The following is a 22256-nucleotide window of genomic DNA, read 5'->3' on the forward strand; positions in this document are numbered from 1 at the left end:
GAGGATTAGCTTAAAAACACACAGAATTAGTCATCTAGCTGTTCCCAGAGGCTGGCCAGGACCTGAGTGATTTTGTGTAGAATTTGGGATGGCAGCTCATCTGTTGTCTCTGGCTTGCTAAATATGTCACACTTAAATAAACAACTGAGGTGATTTGCCTGCAGGGAGAAAAGCAAATTACATATGTTCCAAGAGGAAAAGCCTGCCCAAATCTAATACTTAAAAATCAAAACCTCTTATTCCCATTGGCAATGATAACACACAAAATGACACCCAAGTCATTTATACCATTCCCCTCCGCAAACATGCTATTTGTCACATGTTTACTCTTCTTGATCTGTTTACCTGCAGCACTGGCTACCAATATGGGCAGCTTCGCTTCACAGCTATATCAATTTCAATTCCCATTTCTCTCCCATCAGCACATCTTAAATCAGTAAGTACAAAAGAGGAATATTTTAATGAAACCTCTGCACCGAGAACTGTTCTGTGGTCTTGGAGAGCACTTGATCTGCAAGAGGCCTGGCTTGGTACTGTGACTAATGGCAAAGAACAAGATAAGCAGCTATAACACACTCTTCTTTTGTACTAGATGCATGCTGTTGACAGCTTGTTTGACAAAGTACAAAATACAGAATAGATCACAGTGAGGTAAAACTGACCGGGCGTAACGTGGTTTTGGTCCTCTGGTATTTTCTGGGGTGAATTTCAGCTTATTTGTTCCCAGTTTGCAATGGGAAGCTTTTATTTTCTCATGTCTTTGAGCAGCTGTACTCAGCCAGGTGAACACAGAGTCCCCATTCTGTCTGTGTTCCTCTGGAGGCTGCTCCAGCTTACTCAGGACAAGGTGATGAGGATGTCAGTGAGAGTATCTCAGGCACCTGCTCCCAGCTCCTGCAAGGTGCGTGCCAGCAGAAACAGCATCCCTGACTGTTTGCGGAGGGTGTGTAAATTTCTACAGCTTTCAAAATCATAAACTGACTTGTCCAAAGGCAGTCTATGATAGGAGAGATGTAATTTACTGTAATACATGACTTAGTGGTTGTTATTAAGCTCTTTTCACTCAAAGTGATGTTTGGAAGTGCAGTGATGGCCATCATTAAGGCAACGTTTTTCAAGATGTGATTGCCTAGCTATTTGACTGGGCATACAGGCAATACAGTCAAATATGGTTATCATGTCTCAAGCAAATAACTGAAGGCTTTGAGTGGGGGTCAAGATGTGCTTGAAAACTGTTAGCTATAAATTCATACCCCTGCAGTTCTTCCAAAGGTACAACTTGCCAGCAGGAATGCTTGGGAAGGCGTCTGGACCTGGTCTCACAGACCCTGCCAGACAGACTCATCCCATTCTTTTCTTCCTGCTTGCGGCATGGTCATTTTATCACTGCAAAGTGATTGTGAAATTACATCCACCTGATTTGATGTCATTGAGTTTAATTTACGTTGAAAGATTAGACCCTACATGTGCAATTTAGGTAAATAATTGCAGATAGCATGAATGTTAGACTAGTTTGTGATCTTGTTTTAACTGAAGTTAATTGATTGCAAAATAATTCAAGGTCAGTAAGATTATTGTAAATGCTAAACTAGAAGCTCCACAAAATATATGATTATCTCTGACATGTTCAGACTAGTGTTTACAGTTGTATTCAGTAATTTGAGCTAATTGGCAATCAATCAGCTAAAAAACTCAGGATCACCAGCTCTTGTCTAGACAGAACAAAAGTCTCACAAAGTATATCCCCAATTTAAACTAGCTATTTTTGTCATAACATTCATCACAGAAGGAGAATGGTATCACTAAACATTTCCAAATATTAATTTCTCTTCCAGGTATCTCCCCTGTTTTGTGAGAAGGCACAAGTTGAAGCAGTTCTTACTGTACCCCTGCTCTCTTCCTCGGCTGCCTCCCACCTGCACTGCTTATGGAGCAGCACCATCCAGCTAATGGTTTCCTCCTACATGAATCATGAAGCATGCCTGCAAACACAGCAGCCTTTAAGCCAACAACAGCGAATGATTTATACACAGTGTTTTTCAGTAATAAGGGAAAACCATGGGTGAATGAAGGAGAAACTGGATGTTTATAATCAAGGACACAAGATGCTTAAAGGCAGGCATTGCAGGAAACTTTTCCTAACATACATTCCTGGCTAGAATGGGATTAGTTATAATCAGTTTCTGAAACCATGGCAATTCACATTTGTTGAGGTTCAGGCCACCAGTGAGTGGGCAGGAACCACAGAAATACCCAGCAATGAACCTTTAACCGAAGGGTGCCAACCTGCAGGGTCATACCAGGGACTGTACTTACACGCATTAAAATTAGTATTTTAATGTTTTGTTCCATTCTTCTCCAGGCTAAAGCAGATGACTGATAACTACTTTCAATCACCAATATGACACCTGTTAAGACTTCTGTACCTTGCTTTGCATAACAGCTTCCATGCCTCACAGAGTTTCCATTTAGGGAGACAGGGCAGCTCTCATCGACTGAAAACAGCCTTTAATGCTGGGAGACTTTACTGCTATTGGCCCCAGTCGTCCTTGTCCTCCAGCCTGTTTAACCTTGGTGTACATCAGGAATTCCTCCTTATCAGGCTGTAAAAGACTTTTGGTGCCAACCTCAGCAACACACAAAGTGTTTACATTATATGATATCTTAGACACAGTAATGCCTAAAAATTAGGTGACTGAGCCCAGAAGAGGAATTCCTTGGTTCCTCCAGGAATTTTAGCCCTGCCCAATTTTAGACTATCCACTTCCTGAAATCTGTGACTTGTACTACCCTTACAGTTGTCTACAGGCACCTGAATCTCCAACACAGCCTTATCCTGTTTTATGCCAAGGGTTGTGGGACTGACCAGTAATTTGACCAAGTCTGAGCATTGCATCTTGTTTGCTGTTTTCCTCCTGCAGTCCCAAATCCTGGACCTGTTCCACAGCCTGAGATCAGTCTCTTTCCTGGCCCTAGGGTCTTGGATTGAAACTTGATCCCAGACACTTGTGGTTGCTGCCCACAGTAGTCACTATTTCCCTCCTCTCCTCCAGTGGAAACACCCCTGAGAGTCAGAGGGTGCTGCCGCCTCCCCACTGTGGGAGAGGCTCTTCTCCATCCTCCTCCTCCCTCTGGGATAACCCAGGAGGGCAACGGAGCTCCCTGGGGCACAGGTGACCTCCAGTCTCAAGTGGAAGGTGACACTGGTCCCAGGCTGATGCCTTTCTGCAGGAGGACTCATGGCCATGCCTGCCGTCCCTCAGTGAGACAAACCCAGGCTGAGCACATAGCATAGCCATGGCTGCACTCAAAGGCAACAGAAAAAGGTGTGTGGCTAAGCTCAGCCTGGTAATGTGCAGAATTAATTTGTCTCTGATTGTATCCCTTAACATTTCACATTAGGGCACAATTTGACTTTGCCCTGCTTTGAAATCAGCCAGTACTTCCTGAGTAAAAGGTCAGTTAGCAAGAGACAGTGCCTGATTTAGCAGAGCTGCAGCAGCCATTCCTCTGCTGCTGGGAAAACCATGCCTGTGCTGGCCTCTGTCAGCCCACCCCTCACACCACCGCAGCTGACCCTGCTGCCAGGCACCGTCCTGACATGGACAAAGCACAGAACACATGTCCTTAGCTTCTCTTGCAGATTGTCCTGCGTGCTGTTGCAGAGTTTTGTTTATCTTCTTTTGAACAGAGTGATTCCCCTTCCTTCTTTTCTGGGATTTGCTTCCTCCTTCCCTTCTTTCAGCTTGAAGTTCTAGGGGGTTTACAGACCCGACTATCTTTAGCTCTTGCCTCCCATGTATCCAGCAGAAGGACACATGGCACCTGCTCTGCAGCCAGGAGTTATTTTAAGGGCTTCTAAAATAGGTGTTGGTATTTAGCACTTTATGCTCAAAATTCTCGTACACACACACAGAGTTCTCTAAATCAAAGCATTCCATATACTTGCACCAGCCAGCATATGCTGATAATATCTGAGATTTTACCTCTACATAACACCAGCCTTTACTACAGTAACACCTCAAAGCGGCAAACATGAAGCTTTGGAATGGCCCACGCTACTGTAGCTCCAGTTACCCTCCAGAAAAACACAAGTGCCTTATTGTAGCCTAGGCACTGTCCTATGTATTACTTCAGAAAGCGGAGATAAATCAGCTTTATCAACTGCGTGCTACATTTGAAAACGTTTATGATTTATGAACATTTTTCTAGTGCAAAACTGAACAAAAATCTGGAGGCTTCATGGCAGGCTTTTCTAAAGGTATGGAAAGAATCAAAGACTTTCTAAAGTCCCCTGCCTCAGCTCTCATGCCATACCTGAGTCTTGATCACTTACTCTTGTGACAAGTCAGCTATGGCCCCCAGTTTCACTTGAAGGCAAGCTCTACCAAAGTCAGCTTCTCTTCAGAGAAGCATTTCTTACTTTCACCAACAGCCTGAGATACTTGCCTGTTTTTCTCACACATCACACAGTGCCTGGGCTTTTAAGGCTATTTCTAGAAAATGTGAGCTGACAGTCCCAAAAGTAAGTACTTTACTTAGATTAAAACCCTTGCACCATGCCACCAGACAGTGACACCAAGAAAGCTGTTTATCAGACTTACCGGAGCAAAGAGGAGAGCTGAGCAGAGAAAAAAAGTCAAGCAGAAAGCTCAGACAAGGGCACAGCAGCAACAGGACACTGGTACTTTAATTCTGCCACTGAGGGTAGAGGGACGGGAAGACCAAGAGAGGGGGGGAAGGACAGAATGACACAGCAGGAGCAAACACTGCAGAGACTGAATCCGTGCTTTGCAGGGGACCAGCTCTGATAGGCGAGCTGGGAGGCTGCCTGCTATCTGGCAGCGTAAGCCAGCTATGTTGGCTATTCCCTGCTCCAACAGAGATAACAGGAGAGATTCAAGAGTAGGGCCCTCAGAAAGAGAAAATAAAGGAAGGATTTGTACACGGCTGCTACTCTTCAAAATTAAGTCTTAATCCTTCAATGCCTTGATGCATTGTGCTGTGTGAAATTTGTCTGTATTGACTATGGATTGGTCAAATTTGGTCTAATTTTCCCATCTGTACCAGAAAGATTGGGATTGCTTTCTGTGACATGAACCTGGGATTTGGGCAGGATTTGTTAGAGACCAGGCTGATTTTTAATCATAGAATCAGTGGCTGGATGGGACCACAGGAGGTCTTCAGTTCAACCTCTTGCTCGAAGCAGGCTTAGCTGTGATCTTTCAGGTCTCTCAGGGCTTTACATTGATCTTAAAATTCTCCAAGGATGGAGACTGCATGACCTCCCTGGGAAGCCTGTTCTCCTGCCTGCCTGTCCTCATATTGAAAAAGTTTCTCCTTATACTTAGCCTGAACTTTCCTTGTTTCAGCCCATTGCCTCTTGTCCTACTTTACACCCCTATGAGGAACCTGTTTCTGTCTTCTTGATAGGGCTACAGTTCGGGGGCCTCCAAAGTTGTCTCTTCTCCAGGATGCACATCCCACTTCTCTAGCTTCTCTTTATAGGACAAGTGCTTCAGCCCTAGCCACTGTGGTGACCTTCTGGTGAATTGACCAGCCTCTCCTACTGGGGCAGCAATGATAACGGGGATGGCTGGTGTAGCTGTCCCCCTGATCCCAGTAGTTCCCAAACAAATGTTCTCATTGCTGTAAAGGTAACCTGTCTGAACTACTCTCTGCATGCTACTGTGCCAACTCATATTGGCCCAAAGTTGTTTATACAAACAAGCAGAGCATTCCCCAGGGAGCTCAGCTGCATGCTCTTCGTCCAGCAACTAGCATCTCCCACTTCTGTGACCCACAAGCCGCTCAGGCAGCATCTTGAGATGCCAGATGGCCTAAGGACCATCTGCTGCCCACTCCCTAGGGAGAGATGTAGGTCAGTTTAATGAACAAATATGTGAACACCTGAGAAGCAATAGGCTGATACTGGAAGTGGCAACCAGGGCTATTAGAAGAGAACTGGGACTTTGGCTCCAGTGAAAAATAATATAATCAAGCTCAGAACAACAGGGGGGAAAACATATGTATGCTATAATGATCTGGAATAGGTCTTTAACCAAACTATTGTTGCATGGCACTAGAGGTCTTAGAAATGTTTTGCACCTGATTTACAAGGGTATATAAGAGAAAACAGTACTGGGCAGCTCAGTATCCAGAAGTACTGGCTTAGAAATAGTCCATATATTAGCAGCATCTCAAACTTCCACTGGAGAGGACTAAATGCCCTGCTGTATTTGTGAAGACAGTGCGTGTGGGGTAGAAGGAACATCTTAGAGTGGTTTCTCATTAGTCTCTTCTACTTGAAAAGGCAGCTCATATTATTTGGGCATCGTGCTTCAAGGAAAAATTAGTTCTTTGAATCTTCTTCAGACACTGGTGGTGGCTTGGTAGTGCTCCTAAAGAAGTCACAGATTCAAGGCTAAAGAAAGGGAGATTGTGAGATCAGGGGCTTTTGTTGTGAATCTTTTGGAGGGGGTTGGAAACCAGTTGGATGTGTTTTGAGAGAAGATAAAGCCTGTGACAGGGCAGCGTGCAAGCAGACTAACAGTGAAGATAAGGGTGTTGGTGCAGGCTCCTTGTGCTCCTCCTGTTTTAACTGCAGATTTCTCCTGTTCCAGTCCCCTGTTCATTTTTCTTTTGAAATAAAATCAGCTCCAGGGTTTCTGAGATCAAAATGCACAACAGAGCTACCAAGGACCTAAGCAGCAGCTGGGCTGTGGAAAGTTACTCCAGCATATCTGCACTCCTTGGCAAACATAAGGCATGTTCAGCTTTGCTCTCTTTCACTGGGGTTAAAGCTATTACGTACAAGCTCATTTTTGCAACAGCCTGACAGCATGCACACAGTCCCTTATTACAGCTCAAATGACATGCAAGAGAACTTGGTCATGTTCTTGAGCTGTCAGAGCATACTGATAACAGGAAATTTGTTTGGGTCATCATAAAAATTAGCTGCAAGAAATACAAAGCTACATGTTCTGAGTTGTTCCTAAATATGCAAGTAAAGAAAACAGTCTGGTACAGTCAGGGAGCGAAAAAGGGCAGATAAAACCAGTGTTCCCGAGTATGTGGGAAGTATGTGTGTGTAGTTCTGGAAGATTAAAAGAGATCTGCTGAATTTGGTCACATGAATTGAAGCAACCACCTTAATAATGGGAAACAAAACTCAGGCTGAGAAATTTAAAGGAGTGTGTTGAAATTGCCATGGAGGCAATTTACATGCTGACTACAAACAGCCGACTGGCATCCACACTCTGAACACTGGTATGGTTGCATCGGGCGAGCTGAGCAGAGAGCTGGCTGAAAACACTCTCTGTGAAACCTACACTGCTTCTGAAGTTTCTGCTTTTGCAATGCATTGGGTATTTCGTGTCCCCATTGAGGGGAAGAGAAAGAAAAGCTTTCTGTAGTCCATGAGAAAGAGGAGAAATGTACCTTCCTTGTATGAAAGCTAGACCACTCCTTGAGAATTTGCTGTAATAAAGCAGAATTTATTTTTCGGTTGTGTTGAGTTGTGATCTGGACTGCATATCTATAACCCTACACTTTCTTTGTTGTGCTGTGGCATTTCCACTGAGGTTGCTCACAATGTTACACAGGAATTGCCTGTTTCTGGATTGAACATAATTATCATCAGCAAAAATATACTGAAGATAGAGGCTATCCACGGGAAAAAAAAACCTAATTAGTGATTTTTTACCTATATATACAATTTGCTCTATATGACATTCAATGCATAGTTGACAGACAAGTTAATCATTAAGTCAATCCTGTTGAAGCATTTGATTTTTGCTCCTATATTTTTCTGCCCTGTTTTTTCCTTCCTTTCCCCAGGCCATTTTCCTGAACTGCAACATTCATCTCTCACCTGCTGATGCTCTCTCCCTCTTTCCAGTACTAATGTCATTGGCAATGAAACAATTACTTTTTTGGGGGTTGTGTCTCCTTTTTGCATGCCATAGGAAGGTTTAGGAGAGTGACCAATGGTTTGAGTTCAGAGTCTTTCTTGCAGATGCTGAAAGGCTTTAAAAATGCAGCCTTGTCAGAAGGCAGTACTTGGTCAAAGGCAGTGTTGGTTAAAACCACTTTTAAGACTTTTGAGGGTTTCTTTTTCACCACCAGCAATGGCAAGCCTTAATTCTTCTTCCACCTAAAAACCAGTTTAGTTTCTGCGGAAGCCCTAATATCCCCTGGAAGCCATACTGACTGATTTGGCCTTCAGGCCAGTCACCTAACAGAAGGAGAAGAGGCTGGGGAGGGTCTCCTTGCACTTGCCAGAAAAGAGCCATCTGCACCCTCTGCAAATTGTAGCTGCTCTGCTTCATAAGAACCTGCTTGCCAGCAGCACAAGAAAATCTGGAGACAAGCATTCCTGGTTCTGTCATACAGGGAGATGCAGTCTTCAGTGGAATCATAGAATTCATAGAACCATAGAATAATTAGAGTTGGAAAGGACCTTAAGATCATCAAATTCCAACCCCCCTGTCATGGGCAGGAACACCTCACACTAAACCATGTCACCCAATGCTCTGTCCAACCCAGCCTTGAACACTGATGGAGCATTCACAACTTCCTTGGGCAACCCATTCCAGTGCCTCACCACCCTCACAGTAAAGAACTTCTTCCTTATATCCAATCTAAACTTCCCCTGTTTTAACCCATTACCCCTTGTCCTATCACTACAGTTCCTAACAAAAAAAAAAAATAGTCCCTCCCCAGCATCCTTACAAGTCCCCTTCAGATACTGGAAGGCTGCTATGAGGTCTCCATGCAGCCTTCTCTTCCTCTTCCTCTTCCTCTTCCTCTTCCTCTTCCTCTTCTCTTTTCTCTTCATATGGCAGGTGCTCCAGCCCCCGATCATCCTCATGGCCCTCCTCTGGACTTGTTCCAACAGTCTCATGTTTTTTTATGTTGAGGGCACCAGAACTGCACACAATACTCCAAGTGAGGTCTTACGAGAGCAGAGTAGAGGGGCAGGATCACCTCCTTTGACCTGCTGGTCATGCTCCTTTTGATGCAGCCCGGAATACAGTTGGCTTTCTGGGCTGCGAGCACACACTGCAGCCGGCTCATGTTTATTTTCTCATCAACCAACACCCCCAAGTCCTTCTCTGCAGGACTGTTCTTAATCTCTTCTCTGCCCAACCTGTAGCTGTGCCTGGAACTGCTTCCACCCAGGTGTAGGACCTTGCACTTGGCATGGTTAAACTTCATGAGGTTGGCATCAGCCCATCTCACAAGCGTGTCAAGGTCCCTCTGGATGGCATTCCTTCCCTCCAGTGTATCAACCAAACCACACGGCTTGGTGTCATCAGCAAACTTGCTGAAGGCGCTCTCAATCAATCAGTGTCAGTGACACTGCCCATTTCACCAACAAAGATGTTGAACAAGACTGGTCCCAACACCGATCCCTGAGGGACACCACTCGTTACTGGTCTCCAGTTGGACATTGAGCCATTGACCACAACTCTTTGTGTGCGCACATCCAGCCAGTTCTTTATCCACTGAGTGGTCTATCTATCAAATTGATGTCTCTCCAATTTAGAGACAAGGATGTCATGTGGGACAGTGTCAAACGCTTTGCACAAGTCCAGGTAGATGACATCAACTGCTCTACCCCTGTCCATCAGTTCCGTAGCTCCATCATAGAAGGCCACCAAATTGGTCAGGCAGGATTTCCCCCTAGTGAAGCCACGCTGGCTGTCACCAAGCACCTTGTTGTTTTTCATGTGCCTTAGCATGGCTTCCAGGAGAATCTGCTCCAAGATTTTGCCAGGCACAGAGGTGAGACTGACTGGTCTGTAATTCCCTGGGTCATCCATTTTCCCCTTCTTGAAAATGGGGGTTATATTTCCCTTTTTCCAGTTGTCGGGACCTTCACCTGACTGCCATAATTTTTCTAATAAGATGGCCAGTGGCTTTGCAACTTCATTCACCAGCTCCTTCAGGACCTGCGGATGGATTTCATCAGGTTCCATGGACTTGTGCATGTTCGGGTTCTTAAGATGGTCTAGAACCAGATCCTCTCCTACAGTGGGCCTAAGATCTTCATTCCCACAGTCCCTGCGTCTGCCTTCCAAGACTTGAGTGGTGTGGTCAGAGCATTTGCCATGGTCTGACACCTCCGTGCCAGATCCGTATTCGTGAGAGCATAATTTTTGGATTCTAGCATAGAAACCCCACTAAGGACCTGGAGGAGCTCTTCACAGCTCTCCTGATGAATAGTATTTCATTTATTTTTGGAAAGACACAAGTCTTTCAAATTATATTTTACCCAGGCAGAACCAGATCCTGTACTACCACTATTTCAATCAGTTATATTGAAAAAAAATTTGATCCATTCTATGTAAATATGTACCATAATAGACTTACACCATTACATAATTATATATTATACTTACAACTTGTCAATGTATAGTAACAATCAGGCATGTAAGGTATATAATGAAAATATAACGCGTATGAAGATTTTAGGAATGTCTATAACGTAAAACACAGAAGTAGACCTTAGAAAGAGCCCTCATAAAGGTCTTGAGATGCAGAAGCATGGGGTGATGTGTGAGCAGCAGTCTAGAAGTCAGAAGCTTGCTGAATCTGGCACAGACTCAGTCCCTGCTCTGGGCTGCTACAACTTAGCTGGTGTTAGGGGAGTCCTATGAGGTCTCAGTGCAAAGTCTGTCAAGACCCATCTCCACTGGGCTTAATTTACTTCTATAGAATATCATAAACACCTGGACCAATCAGACATTTTGCATGGTGACCTCTTGGCAATTATTTCTCTCTTGCTTAGTCCTGTGTCAATGAAAAAAAAAAAATAAAGTGGGGGAAATAATGTATTTGCATTTATTTGCATTCACAAAGCAGGTGTTCCACACTGTATCAATTTTCTTCAGGTTTCTTAGCTCCAAATCAATCTCAAAAAGGTTGGGAGGTTATGATTTGCCTTCTAATAAGATTTTATGGCCTGAAGGTTTTATCACATACCTAAAGTTTGCCAAGCTTTTTTTTCTTCTATAGCTCGAAGATCCTGGCTAACAATGGCAGTTAATAATGCAGCCAAATTAGCTGATACAGAAAATCCCAATAGGCAAAAGCCTTAACTATTTTAAGCAAGTAATTTAATTCTTAATCTACATCAGTAAGAATATAATTTCTGAATTTTAGCAAGGAAACCACCCTAAGAATCTGGAGGAATTCCCTGTGGTTTGCTGCTGAAGAGTTTTTGATTTATTCTTGGAAAGATTCAAGTCTTTAGAAACTTTAAGTGCAAGCAAAATCAATTATCAAGGTTTCAATTTTCTCCAGGCAATTTCCACCACTTCAGCTTTCCCAAGAGATAGACTCTCCATGAAACATTATGCTATGTGGTATTTGAAGAATTTGGCAAAATGGAGAATAGCTTCACTTGAAAAATCCCACATGAAGTAAAGGAATCCCTCAGGTGAGGCATGAAGTCACACTTCTGTGCAGCTCTGCAGTTTAGAAACAGCTCTTCTCCATTCTATACAGGTAATTCATTGGGAAGTAAAGGAGCAGTATTAGCTGTTGCCAGTTATTCTGTTACTGCAATGAAGTTACTGCTGATTTACACCATGATAAGCTAACATGAAATCTAGCATGACACTTCAAAAAGATACTGAATCCTGAAACAGTCTATTTTTAATCTAATTCAACTTTAAAATGATGCTCTTCTAGCTAGAAACAATCTTCTATCTTCAATAGACTGTGAGAACAGAGTTGGGCCAAGTTAATCATCAACCCTGAGCATTTTGTAAACCTGAAAAGGGAAACTTCTGGGCCCAATTCAGATGTGATTGTGCTGTAAATCATGTATCAGATGCAATTTGGAAGTCTTTTAAATGCCAGTGGTACATTGGACAAGGGTGAGTTGTAGAGAAGAAATTACTTATTTGAGTGAGATACAGTAAATGGACTTGTTTTGTATGAGGTAGCTCTTTGCCTCTCCTTCCCTTTCCTAGCCCCTTCCATTTGCTAGTAATGTTAACTGGCATCAAATTAATTATCAATATGCAAAGTTTTGTGTGTGTGGTTTTTTTTTTAGATTGCTGCTAGAACAGTCTAGTAAAAATTAGAAATGGAAAATACTCATTAAAGAGGCTCAGTTCTGCAGCTGCTCCATGTGTGGAACAGCCATTGATTTCCCAAGCAGCACCTGCTGGTGAGCAGCACAGAGAACGAAGCAAATTAGAAATTGAAGGCTAGCCCTCTCAGTTGTACAGGCTGTACCATGGGCAGTAAAGCATCTTGTAATTCAAGACAAACATCTTCCTCTGGAAAGGACAAGGTTCAAAGTCTGCTGACAATCTGAAGTAAGCTGAGTGGGGTGAAGGGGCTGAGCAACATTGAGGTTATGGGTAACCTGTCTGAGACTACAGAGAAGGGAAGAATAGAGACTGACACAGTGGGAATGACACAGATTAATATAACACTTAAAGAGTGCCTGGAAATAAGGGGAGTGTTTGTGGTGAAAGATGAAGACCTGTAGGAAGAAGGGGGAAAATAACAGAGACAGTGATGGTGAAAGAAGTCCCAAAGAGAATCTTTATTTATAGGATAATGACAGGGCAGCTGATGAACTGTTAGTTCAGAGGAAACCATGGTGTGATGTGCAGAGCTGGCAGAACTACTTTGTGATGTCTAAAACTGCTGCTGATGTAAACATGAATGACCTATTTTAAGACATGCATGGAAAGAGAATCACTGCATGGGAAATGCAAAATGATGCAAAAGGATGCAAAAGGTATATTGGCATTAACAGATCAAAACTGTGAAACAGTGTTAATTAAGTAATTTTTATAAGGGTTTTCTGGATGTCTTGGTAGAATCATCTTATTAAGCTTAACAATGTTTGGGGAACAAGATAAGTGAAGAGTAAAGTCCAAAAGATGAAAGGATGAACAAAGAAAAGATCAGGTGAGAATGACTTTTGTATTTTACTACATAGAAAGACAAACATTAGAGATACCACCAAACTCACCAATTTGTTAGAATATAGCAAATCTTCATTTTGCATACATCAAAATCCTATGCAAGTCATACTTATTGTGAAAGGCAAGTTGGTCTCTAATTTAGAACCCGGGCTCAAATAGGATGAACATGTATATGCAAAATACTTGGCTATCTTCAGATGTGTCTCCAAAACTCTACTACAACTACAGCAAAGTTTACAAGTGTTTTTTCTCTAACGGCACTCTAAAAGACAGGATGGGCTAATGATTCTCAAGTGCTTGTCATAGCCTCAGAGACGTTATGGAATTTGGAGACTCCCAAACCTGTTGGAGTAGGGGGAATTGCAGAACCAGGAAGAAATCAACTATTTAGCACCTCCTTGGAAGCACAAAAAACAATTCTAGTTCACTCAGATACTCTCAAATCATCAGCAGCCAATCTGCAGTACTGTCTGTGTTCCGACAGCATTGCAAGACACATCACTAGTTTCTGTTTTCCCTATTATTTTTCCCCCTTGGCTATTAGTTCTGTTTTCTGAGCCCAAAATGTATTTTACTATAAATCATGGTTATCTAAGGTTAAAATATTTAAATCAAACTCTTAGAATGAAAGGCACAGGAACAAACTTCTGTGGCAGTGATTTCCAGTTGTGTAGTATCTTGCATGCAAGGATCTAATATAATCTATTAAGAAAGCTCAACATCAAGCAGCAATGACTGCAAAAGGCACCTTGTAGTCATTATTTCAAAGGGTAAACTGAGACATAAAGTATTACATGTTAACACACAATAAATAATGGCTTGCCAAAGGTCATGCAGATGGGAACAAGATGTGCTTAGTTTCTTCTCTACTTTAATTGTGGCGTGCTTACTTGATACATGAAGACCAGAGTTGCATGTTTAGATTGAAGGGAAGTGCCACCTCACAAAAATGTTGTGTCTTTATGTGCTTTATGTGCCTTCACTTTCAGCAAAGGGTTTTCATTTGTTGCGAAGTTCATAGGACTTCTCTAGTCAGCTTGAACAAGGATGGTCTAAAAACTGCGCTGCTTTGACAAAGGAGGCTTAAGTTAGGTAAATTATAGGACAGGGTCTAAATGTTAGCCGATAGAAAGTAATTCTTCCTATACAAAGGAACTTCACATGTACTTCACATGACCATGGTAAATTCAAATTTTGATTTTCATTAAATTCGTAAGACATCTGTGAGATCTGTGAGCCATTGCATGGGTTGTGACTGTTACAACCCACACAGGACAATGTAAATAAAATTCCGTGACTGTCATATGGTTATTCTAATGACTAATAAATATTACCTTTTCTCAGTTTACCTTCTCTTTTTTCTCATCATCTGGCCTCCCACCTGTCTTCCATGTCTTGTAAGATGGCCAGTGGGTAAGTTCCCTAGAGCTGCCTTTCTTTTGCATCCATTGGAAGCATAGAGAACAATTCTAATTCATTCAGACACTCTGAAATCATTATCAGCCAATGGCAGATGCATGCTAAGTTTGCATGATTGTACTCCCTTGGCACAGCAGGCTCCTGATCTCAGGTTGCACCTCCAGGTTCTTTAGTGTTAGCTGCTGTGCCATAATCTTTTCTCACTAGGAGATCAGCTAGCAGAGCAGGCAGGAAGGAGAGTGACTATTTGTAAGATTGTGGATTGTTTCACTAACCAGAAAATGGCAAAAATAAAATACATCTTTAGTTCTATTCTTTCTCACTTCTTTGCCAGTCACAAAAAGCAAAAGCTATTGGAGGGTACACAAGGCAAGAAGTCCTCCAGAAACCTCCTATGTTTCATCCAACAGCAAACAAGGAGAAGATACAATTCCTTTACGTCTGGCTTGCTCTGTCTTCTGCTTTTTATGTCACCAACTAGCATTTGACTAGCTGGGTCCTTGTGAAGCTTTATCAATTTCAAAGTCTTGTTCTGTCATCCTGTTTCTTCCTAGGCTGTCAGGTGTCAAGGATGCCCACAGGTCATCAGTCTTCCAGGTAATCTTCATGACAAGTGGAAGAAGAGAGAAATGCAATATTTCAGCATGATCATTCATCTCAGGCAACAAATGCTAAGGAATCATGAACATGGTAACTGCTGGAGCAAACAGGTATAAGTTGGCAACTTGCTTTTCTAAAGGAAAGTATGAAACACCTTGATAACACTGGATACTTTACTAGCAACCTGAATTGGTTAGGATATTAAATATTATACACATATATTTCTTCACTGTTCACTGAGAACAACCAGAAAAACAAAAGTGTCTATACTGCTAAGATGTGACACACATGAAAGTGAAACATGCATTTATTTAAGCTTCCTTAAAAAGTAACATGCAATTTCCTCACAATGCAAGAGGCTGGCAAAAGCCACAAACCGAAAGCAGTTTGGAGCTGTTGATTTTTGTGAGAGAGGAAAAAGAAAACCAAGGAAAATGTTAGTCAGATTTCCATCTACTTTCCTTTTCAGTAGTTAAAGGCCACCTGCTACCAGGGTGATTTAAAAAAACAACAAACCCTTCCAAAACCCAGAACTAAGAAAAAAGACATTTTCAAGTCATTTCACCTTACATGGAGGAAAAAAGTAATCAGAAGGTCCCACTAAATAATTATGATTCTAACAGTAAATAAGCTAATGTCAGAGGAAGATATGGATCAGAAAATACTCTAATCCATTCCTGACCCAAACACCACTCTAAGGTTATACTCAAATATGTGATATTATACTCGAATTAAGTTAATAAGGATCTCAGATATGCTCTTGGTCATCATAGTGATTGTGAATCCTGACTTAATCCAATTTGAAATTATCATTGCAACACAAGTTGTTGGAGTTACAGAGGATGGTTAATATCAGCACCTACAGTGCTGTGCTCATGCAATGCTTTAACTTGGTCAAATGGGACGCCAGCAACACCACTGCAGACTCTCAAGAAGGACTTAAAAGACCTGAGAGTGGTCTAGACCTCTGTGGTGTACTCTGGCCAAGAAATGTTTGTCCTCTTAAAGTGAATAATGTGCTCAGGGCACTTTTAGGCACACTGACACTAGTGGGGTGACTTAGGGAAACTGAAATAACTGTGTTAGACTCAGAATATGCAATGTAGTTTTAACATAACCTACTGCCTACACTCCAAAAGGGATCCCATGGGTATGGCTGTACTGGGTAAGCCACCAGTCAGGCTCTGACTTTTGACTTGAACACCATTGGGTAAGCAGTTACCCAGGTCAGAACTAAACCCAGAGTATCATTTATCTTGATTTTTTGGATGAATGTTACCTGGAAAAATCACAGATAAATAATAATAATCTTAATTCCTGTTAATCTTCACAATTCATGAATGAAAATTACTGAAAGCTAACCACAAAAAAAAAAAAACCCAACAAAAAAAAAGGAAAATGAGGAGAATGAACCTCCTGAACCTGGCTTACATACCAGGTCTTTTCTTATTTTGCCTTATCTTCTATCAAAGTCATAAGGATACAACTCAGGACAAAGCTGTTATGTACAGAAAGAGCTAGAGAGATCTGAAGGAGAGGCAAGGAAGCAGAATGTTCTCCTTTTCTTCCTTAGGCCAAAATACTAGCTAAGAGTTCAGCTTTGGAATTCAGAAGTGTTCTGCTTCACTGGTTCCTGTGGAGCCAACATCCTCTTTTAAACACAGAACTTGATAATAAAGCCTGGGGGAAAACCGCACAGTCCTGTAGTAGAGGACTTCACTGCATATGATATTTACATATGAGATGAACCATGTCAAAAAGAATCCTGGACTAGAAAGTCTGGACTAGTGGAACCATAGTCCTTGTGCATAGTAACCTGATTTTTGTGATGGGATTGTAAAACTGCGGAGATGTGTTTCCTGCATTAGGTAAAGGCTCCATTCCATAAGCATCCATCACTATTCACTCTGACTACATTCATTCAGTTAAAACGCATACAATAAATCAATTTAAAAGGCTGCTCTTTTAAAGACTTTAATCAATGAGAAACACAGGGTTTCAGCTACACCTAGTGGACAAGCTCTGAGTACTGCAACCCTTCTGCACCCACTCATATAGCGTGGTTATATCTATCATGTTAAATTACTCCTGCTTGGTTTCGAAACATAAAATGTGATTTGAAGTAAGCAACAATTGTATCAACATTGTATGAAGTATCAACAATTTAAACAGCTCCTTTCAAAAATCTGTGTGATTATCTGTGCATCTCTCTCTTTCATGTAAATGGCTTGATTAAATAGTCAGGCAAGAAGACCCTGTCGCAAAAGGCAGGAGCTAAGGCAGAGGGAAAGAAGCCCTGTGGTGGGTCGGTGGGCTGCCCGGCAGCAGGTCCCTGTCTGCAAAGCCGTGGATGGGGTGAGATGCCCATCAGAAGTTCCTCTTGTCTTTACATGGCAAAATCACACACAAGGTGACGTGTGACAGGCTGTCGCACTCCCCCACCATCCCAGGGCACAGCCACAATAACCCACTGCTCAGGCTGACTGTGCATCCCAAAGCAAGCTCACTGCTGCTGCCCCAGATGCTTTCAAAGATGTGTTTGTGCCTGCACTAAACTGAAGTGAGGACACGTGAAAGCATGGACCTGTGGTGCTTCCTGACCACTGATAGAGAATCCCACCGGATGAGGCTGAGAAATTGGATTACAGGGGATTTAAAAAGAGAGAAGGTGTTTTTTAGAGACAGGACTGAGCACAGGATTTGAGTCCATCTTATGGACACAACAGTTTTTCCAGCATGGTGGCTGACTGGGAATGGGACTGCTCCCTACTCATCTTTCAGGAGCAAGGTCCATCCTCAACAGCAGAGCGGACAGCACATAGGCTGCAGGTTTCATCAGTTCTATCTGACAGCAGCTTTGCTCACTTACATGCACCAGAGCAAATTCAAGTTTATGTTGTTAATAATGGTCTGAGGAGAAAACTAACACTTCACATTTCCTCAAATTTGACACTTCTCCAGTGTACAATGTTGTGCCTCATCAGATAGGACATGCAAAACCAAGCTGTCCCCATTGCTTCTCAGACAGGCACCTGTTTATAGCTTGTGGGTTAGAAATGACTGGTTTTCAGACCTATCCCCTAAAACTTCCTCTGTGATGGTCATTACTAAGGGGTTTTTTTCTGCCTACTACCTAGAAAGATTTTATATTCATCTCCGTACCCACGTTCAAACTTTGCCCTTCATAATTCTATGATTCTATGATCTCCTTGTCAGGTCACACACCAGCCTTAGTGCAGCCTGCTGATAAGCAACCCAGTAGCAACCCAAAATATAACCCTTATAATCCTATAAACAACCTAAAATGTAAATGGTTAGCTTCTATACAAACAGACCCATGCAGAGGCTTGGTGTCACTTCCTATGACTGGAAAATCCCAAGTATCTGTTCTTTACATCTTTACTTCATACAAAGTTGATGGAGGACATATGGAGGACAAGGTCTGTAGACAGAGACACCAATTATTACATCAAATAACACAGCTGGAAGAAAACAAAATATTTCGCATAACAAGCCTTTAAATACTTATCACGGCACAGAGAGAAAGCGGAATCTGAAATTCTCTGAGTCACTTCTGTTTGAATAGCAGCAGATAAGACATTTTATATATTTTCAAAAGCATCACCCTCTCCTGCATGGTGCACTAGTGTGAGCAAATCAGGTTGCAGCAGAAAACTCATGGTACGATTGTTAGAGGGCTCTCGATCAAAGCTGGACATAAGTAGGTTGCCTTCAGCATCTTATGAGAGCAAGCAGCTACCAAATATTTAGCTTTTGAGCCTAAGAAATGCTGTGTACTCACACCAGTAACTTCAGTCACGGTTTTAAGGAGCCTCATAATTCCGAAGGTGTCTTTTATTTTACTTTATTGCTGATAAATTAGGGAATATACTGTCAAATAAACACACCGATAAACAGAGAAAACAAAATGGCCTGGTGAAAGTAAAAGGTGAGAAAATTGGCCAGCATTTTACAAAGCCTGATAAACTGGAAAATATTCTGCTTATTTTTATTAAAGTAAATACGTCTGTCAATATCTCTTTCAGGTTTGTGATCAAATGGCCCCTCTGTAATTTTTTTAGGGGGAAGGGCACAGCAGATGGAGAGGGACTGCAATACCTGATCCATCTCTATTAAAAACCTGGTGTTGCAGGTTTCTTTCTAAAATGAGTCAAAGGGAATAACAGAGAACCTACTGTAACAACGGCTCATCTGCTCAGTCATTTGATGTATCTCGTTATTGTTGCAGTTACTGAGACTCAGCTTTACCTTGTGTGTGAGCACAATAGTAATAGTGGCACCATATTGAAATGTGTAAATATATTTTCATAAACTGTGTAAAGCACCTCCTCTGTGCTGACAAAACGATGCACTTCGAATACATGAAACCCTGAGAAAATGCTGCTGCCTTGGGTTCCAAATTCCTTTGATTCCTCATCTTAGCTTTACTGCACATGCAGTGTTATCTGATAAATACATTTGCCTATTTAAAAAATACTTTATCTTATAATTTAAACAGCTCCTGTCAATGTTACTCAGTCCTTGATCACAATGCTATCCCTATGAGTGATGGTACAGAAATGGACCTGGTGAAGGTCAGTGTGTGTAGCGCAGATCTGTAACATTTGTATTTCTTATTCCTGCCTGCAGTAGCCCCACAGCCAGTATTTTGGAGGATATGAGGGCTTCAAAAAGAATAGCTGTAGGGTCAGGGACAAGAACTGCTTTTCTGACTTCATTTTCCTCCCCTCGAAGTGCATGCCCACCCTGATTTTGCTGAGGGGGTATCAGCCCCTTGGGTACCAACTCACATCTTAAGGCCTGTTGTGCTGCACAGCCAGGAGGAAGTGGAGGCAGCAGGAAAGGGGAACAGGACAAGATCAGGATCACTCCTCTAGCAAGATATTGATGCATAAGCTGCCTATGCCATGAAGAAGCACTATCAGTAGCTTCACAGATGCATGCCATAGCTTTGGCCCAAACCAATAGGTATGGAAAACATCACCTTGGGGAAAACAGAAAAAACAGCCAAAACAAATAAATACAAACAAACAAACAAACAGAAAACCAAAAACCAAACCAAAACTAAACCAAAAAAGACCCCAAAAAAACAAACGAAAGGAACTCTGCAAATTTAGATGTTGGAATTCTCCAACCCCCCCCCGGAAGACAGGATAAGCATGGAATAATCCTCGTTTACGTAACTTTTTTCAAATAAAACCTGAGACAGCCATGCTTTCACACCGTTTGTTTGCTTATTCTCTAGACCCACGCCGACAAATTAAGGGGGCCCTGCACCCCCTCTGGCCGCCGTGCGTGCCATACAGTGGAGCCGGGTGCTGGGCACAGCTTCGACGGGCACCGGCACTCCTGGTGGTGCAGGGCTGCGCCTTTCCTCTCTGTCCCGCCGGAGGAACGCATAACCCCACACTGCGTCGGAGACATGACCCTCCAGTTCTAGAGGGGAGTCCCGGACACTTTGGCCCCTTCGCCCCTCCCACTCCCCGGCGGCTGCGCTGAGCCCTACAGCGCCAAGGGGTAGGCGGCGGTAGGGAGGGCAGCCGACCACACGGGGGCGCCGTGGTGCCGCCGGCAGCGCAGCGCAGGTGGCAGCGGCAGCCGCACTGAGTCGGGCCGGGCAGCTCACATCATCCCGGGGGTCCTGCAGCGCCGCAGGCTCGGAATGTGTCAGCTGCGCCGCGTCGGTGAGGAGGCAGCTGCCCACCTACAGCCCCCAGCCCCAGCGCCAGCCCGGTGCAGGAAGCATAGGACTGCGTTAGTTGGCACCTAGTTTTCCACTGAGCATGTCTAGGGTGTCGGGGCGGTTTAGAGATGATCTCCCTTCCAAATAAAGTGCCATGTCTATTTATGACCATGGCTTACAGAGGAGCAGATCTCATGTACCATGTTGGAAGTTCTTGAAAGCCAGCCAAAGCACAGAGGTCAAGTTTCTTGAATGCAACTTAACAAGACACAAGACAACATCCTTTGCGAGGATCTGGTGGCAGCTGGAAAAGTGGGTCACTGCGTGTTTCACTAATCGTTGAGTTCCAATGATAAATTACTTTGTTGTATTTCTAAACAGTGTGGGGGCTAGAGAGGATCTATGTAAAGACCTGTTACAGCTTCAGCTGTGGGAGCCAGTGGGAGCACTGCCAAGAGGTGCACGCTGGGAACATTTGGGTCAGGACCCCAGTATTGCTTGGGGGATGATACTATGGACACATAAATTTGTTATTGTGCTATCCACTAGGAGCTAAAATGAGAAATAGGGGGGAAAAGTAGGCAATATGATTGTTTTGCAAATTTCCCCATAGTCTCCTTTTAAGATACCTTAAAACTCCTTGCTGAAGCCTTGCCCAATGCCAGTGCCTTCAGGAGCTGCTGCTGTTCAGAGGCAGCTCTCTCAGTTCTATGAGGAGTCATAAGCAAATAGACTCTGTGAAACTGCTTGTTCTTGGAAAAGCTTAAATGGACGGATTTAATGTTGACAGACTTAAGTACTGATGTCTCAATTGTGAAGAATCTGTTGTTTAACCAACTGTATGATGCAAAATTGCTTATCATTAAAGCGAGAATATTCCCTTTAGGTTTAGGAGATCCTACAGGCTTTAAACATCTCTGCAATTTGGTATGCACATAATTTGGTAGTTTGTTTTATAAGAAGTTGATTAGAATCACCCTCCCAAACTCCAGCAGAAGAGGGCAATGCAGCGCATGCAGATCAAACAGACATAACATGGGAAAAGTATTTTTACAGTGGCAAGTTGAGCAATGACTATAGCTGTATTCTTCTAATCACTCCTTTGTTATTGGCGAGTCAGTAAGTTATGATTCACTGACATTCGATGTAAATTTACTGTCACGAAAATGTTAGCAATCCCTGTCTGAAACCAGGTTGACTTTTTCAAATTCTTGGGTGCTGAGAGTTGTCTAAGAACAGGCTGTTACTGCCTGCAGAGAGCATTTTGTCATAAGGCTTTCCCAGGTGTGGAAACACTTCCTTCTGTCTACTTTTGCTAAGAATTTGATACAAGCATGCATTTATTGACTTACATTCATAAAACATATTAGCTGCTTGTGTCTGCAAGGCAAAGAAGGCCAAGTATCACTTTTCTCACCAGCTGGGACAATTTTAGCAATAGTCATCAGTTTGATTTCCCAGCTTGACTCAAAACACTGCTATTTACACTCCCATTGTGGGGCAATATCCTCCCCTATTTACATTCTCTGGCTTAAAATTTAACTACATCCACCATGCTGGCTTTCTTACTAATAAAT

Source organism: Melopsittacus undulatus, chromosome 3 (genome assembly GCF_012275295.1).
Source record: "Melopsittacus undulatus isolate bMelUnd1 chromosome 3, bMelUnd1.mat.Z, whole genome shotgun sequence".
In the NCBI taxonomy this organism is placed as follows: Eukaryota; Metazoa; Chordata; class Aves; order Psittaciformes; family Psittaculidae; genus Melopsittacus; species Melopsittacus undulatus.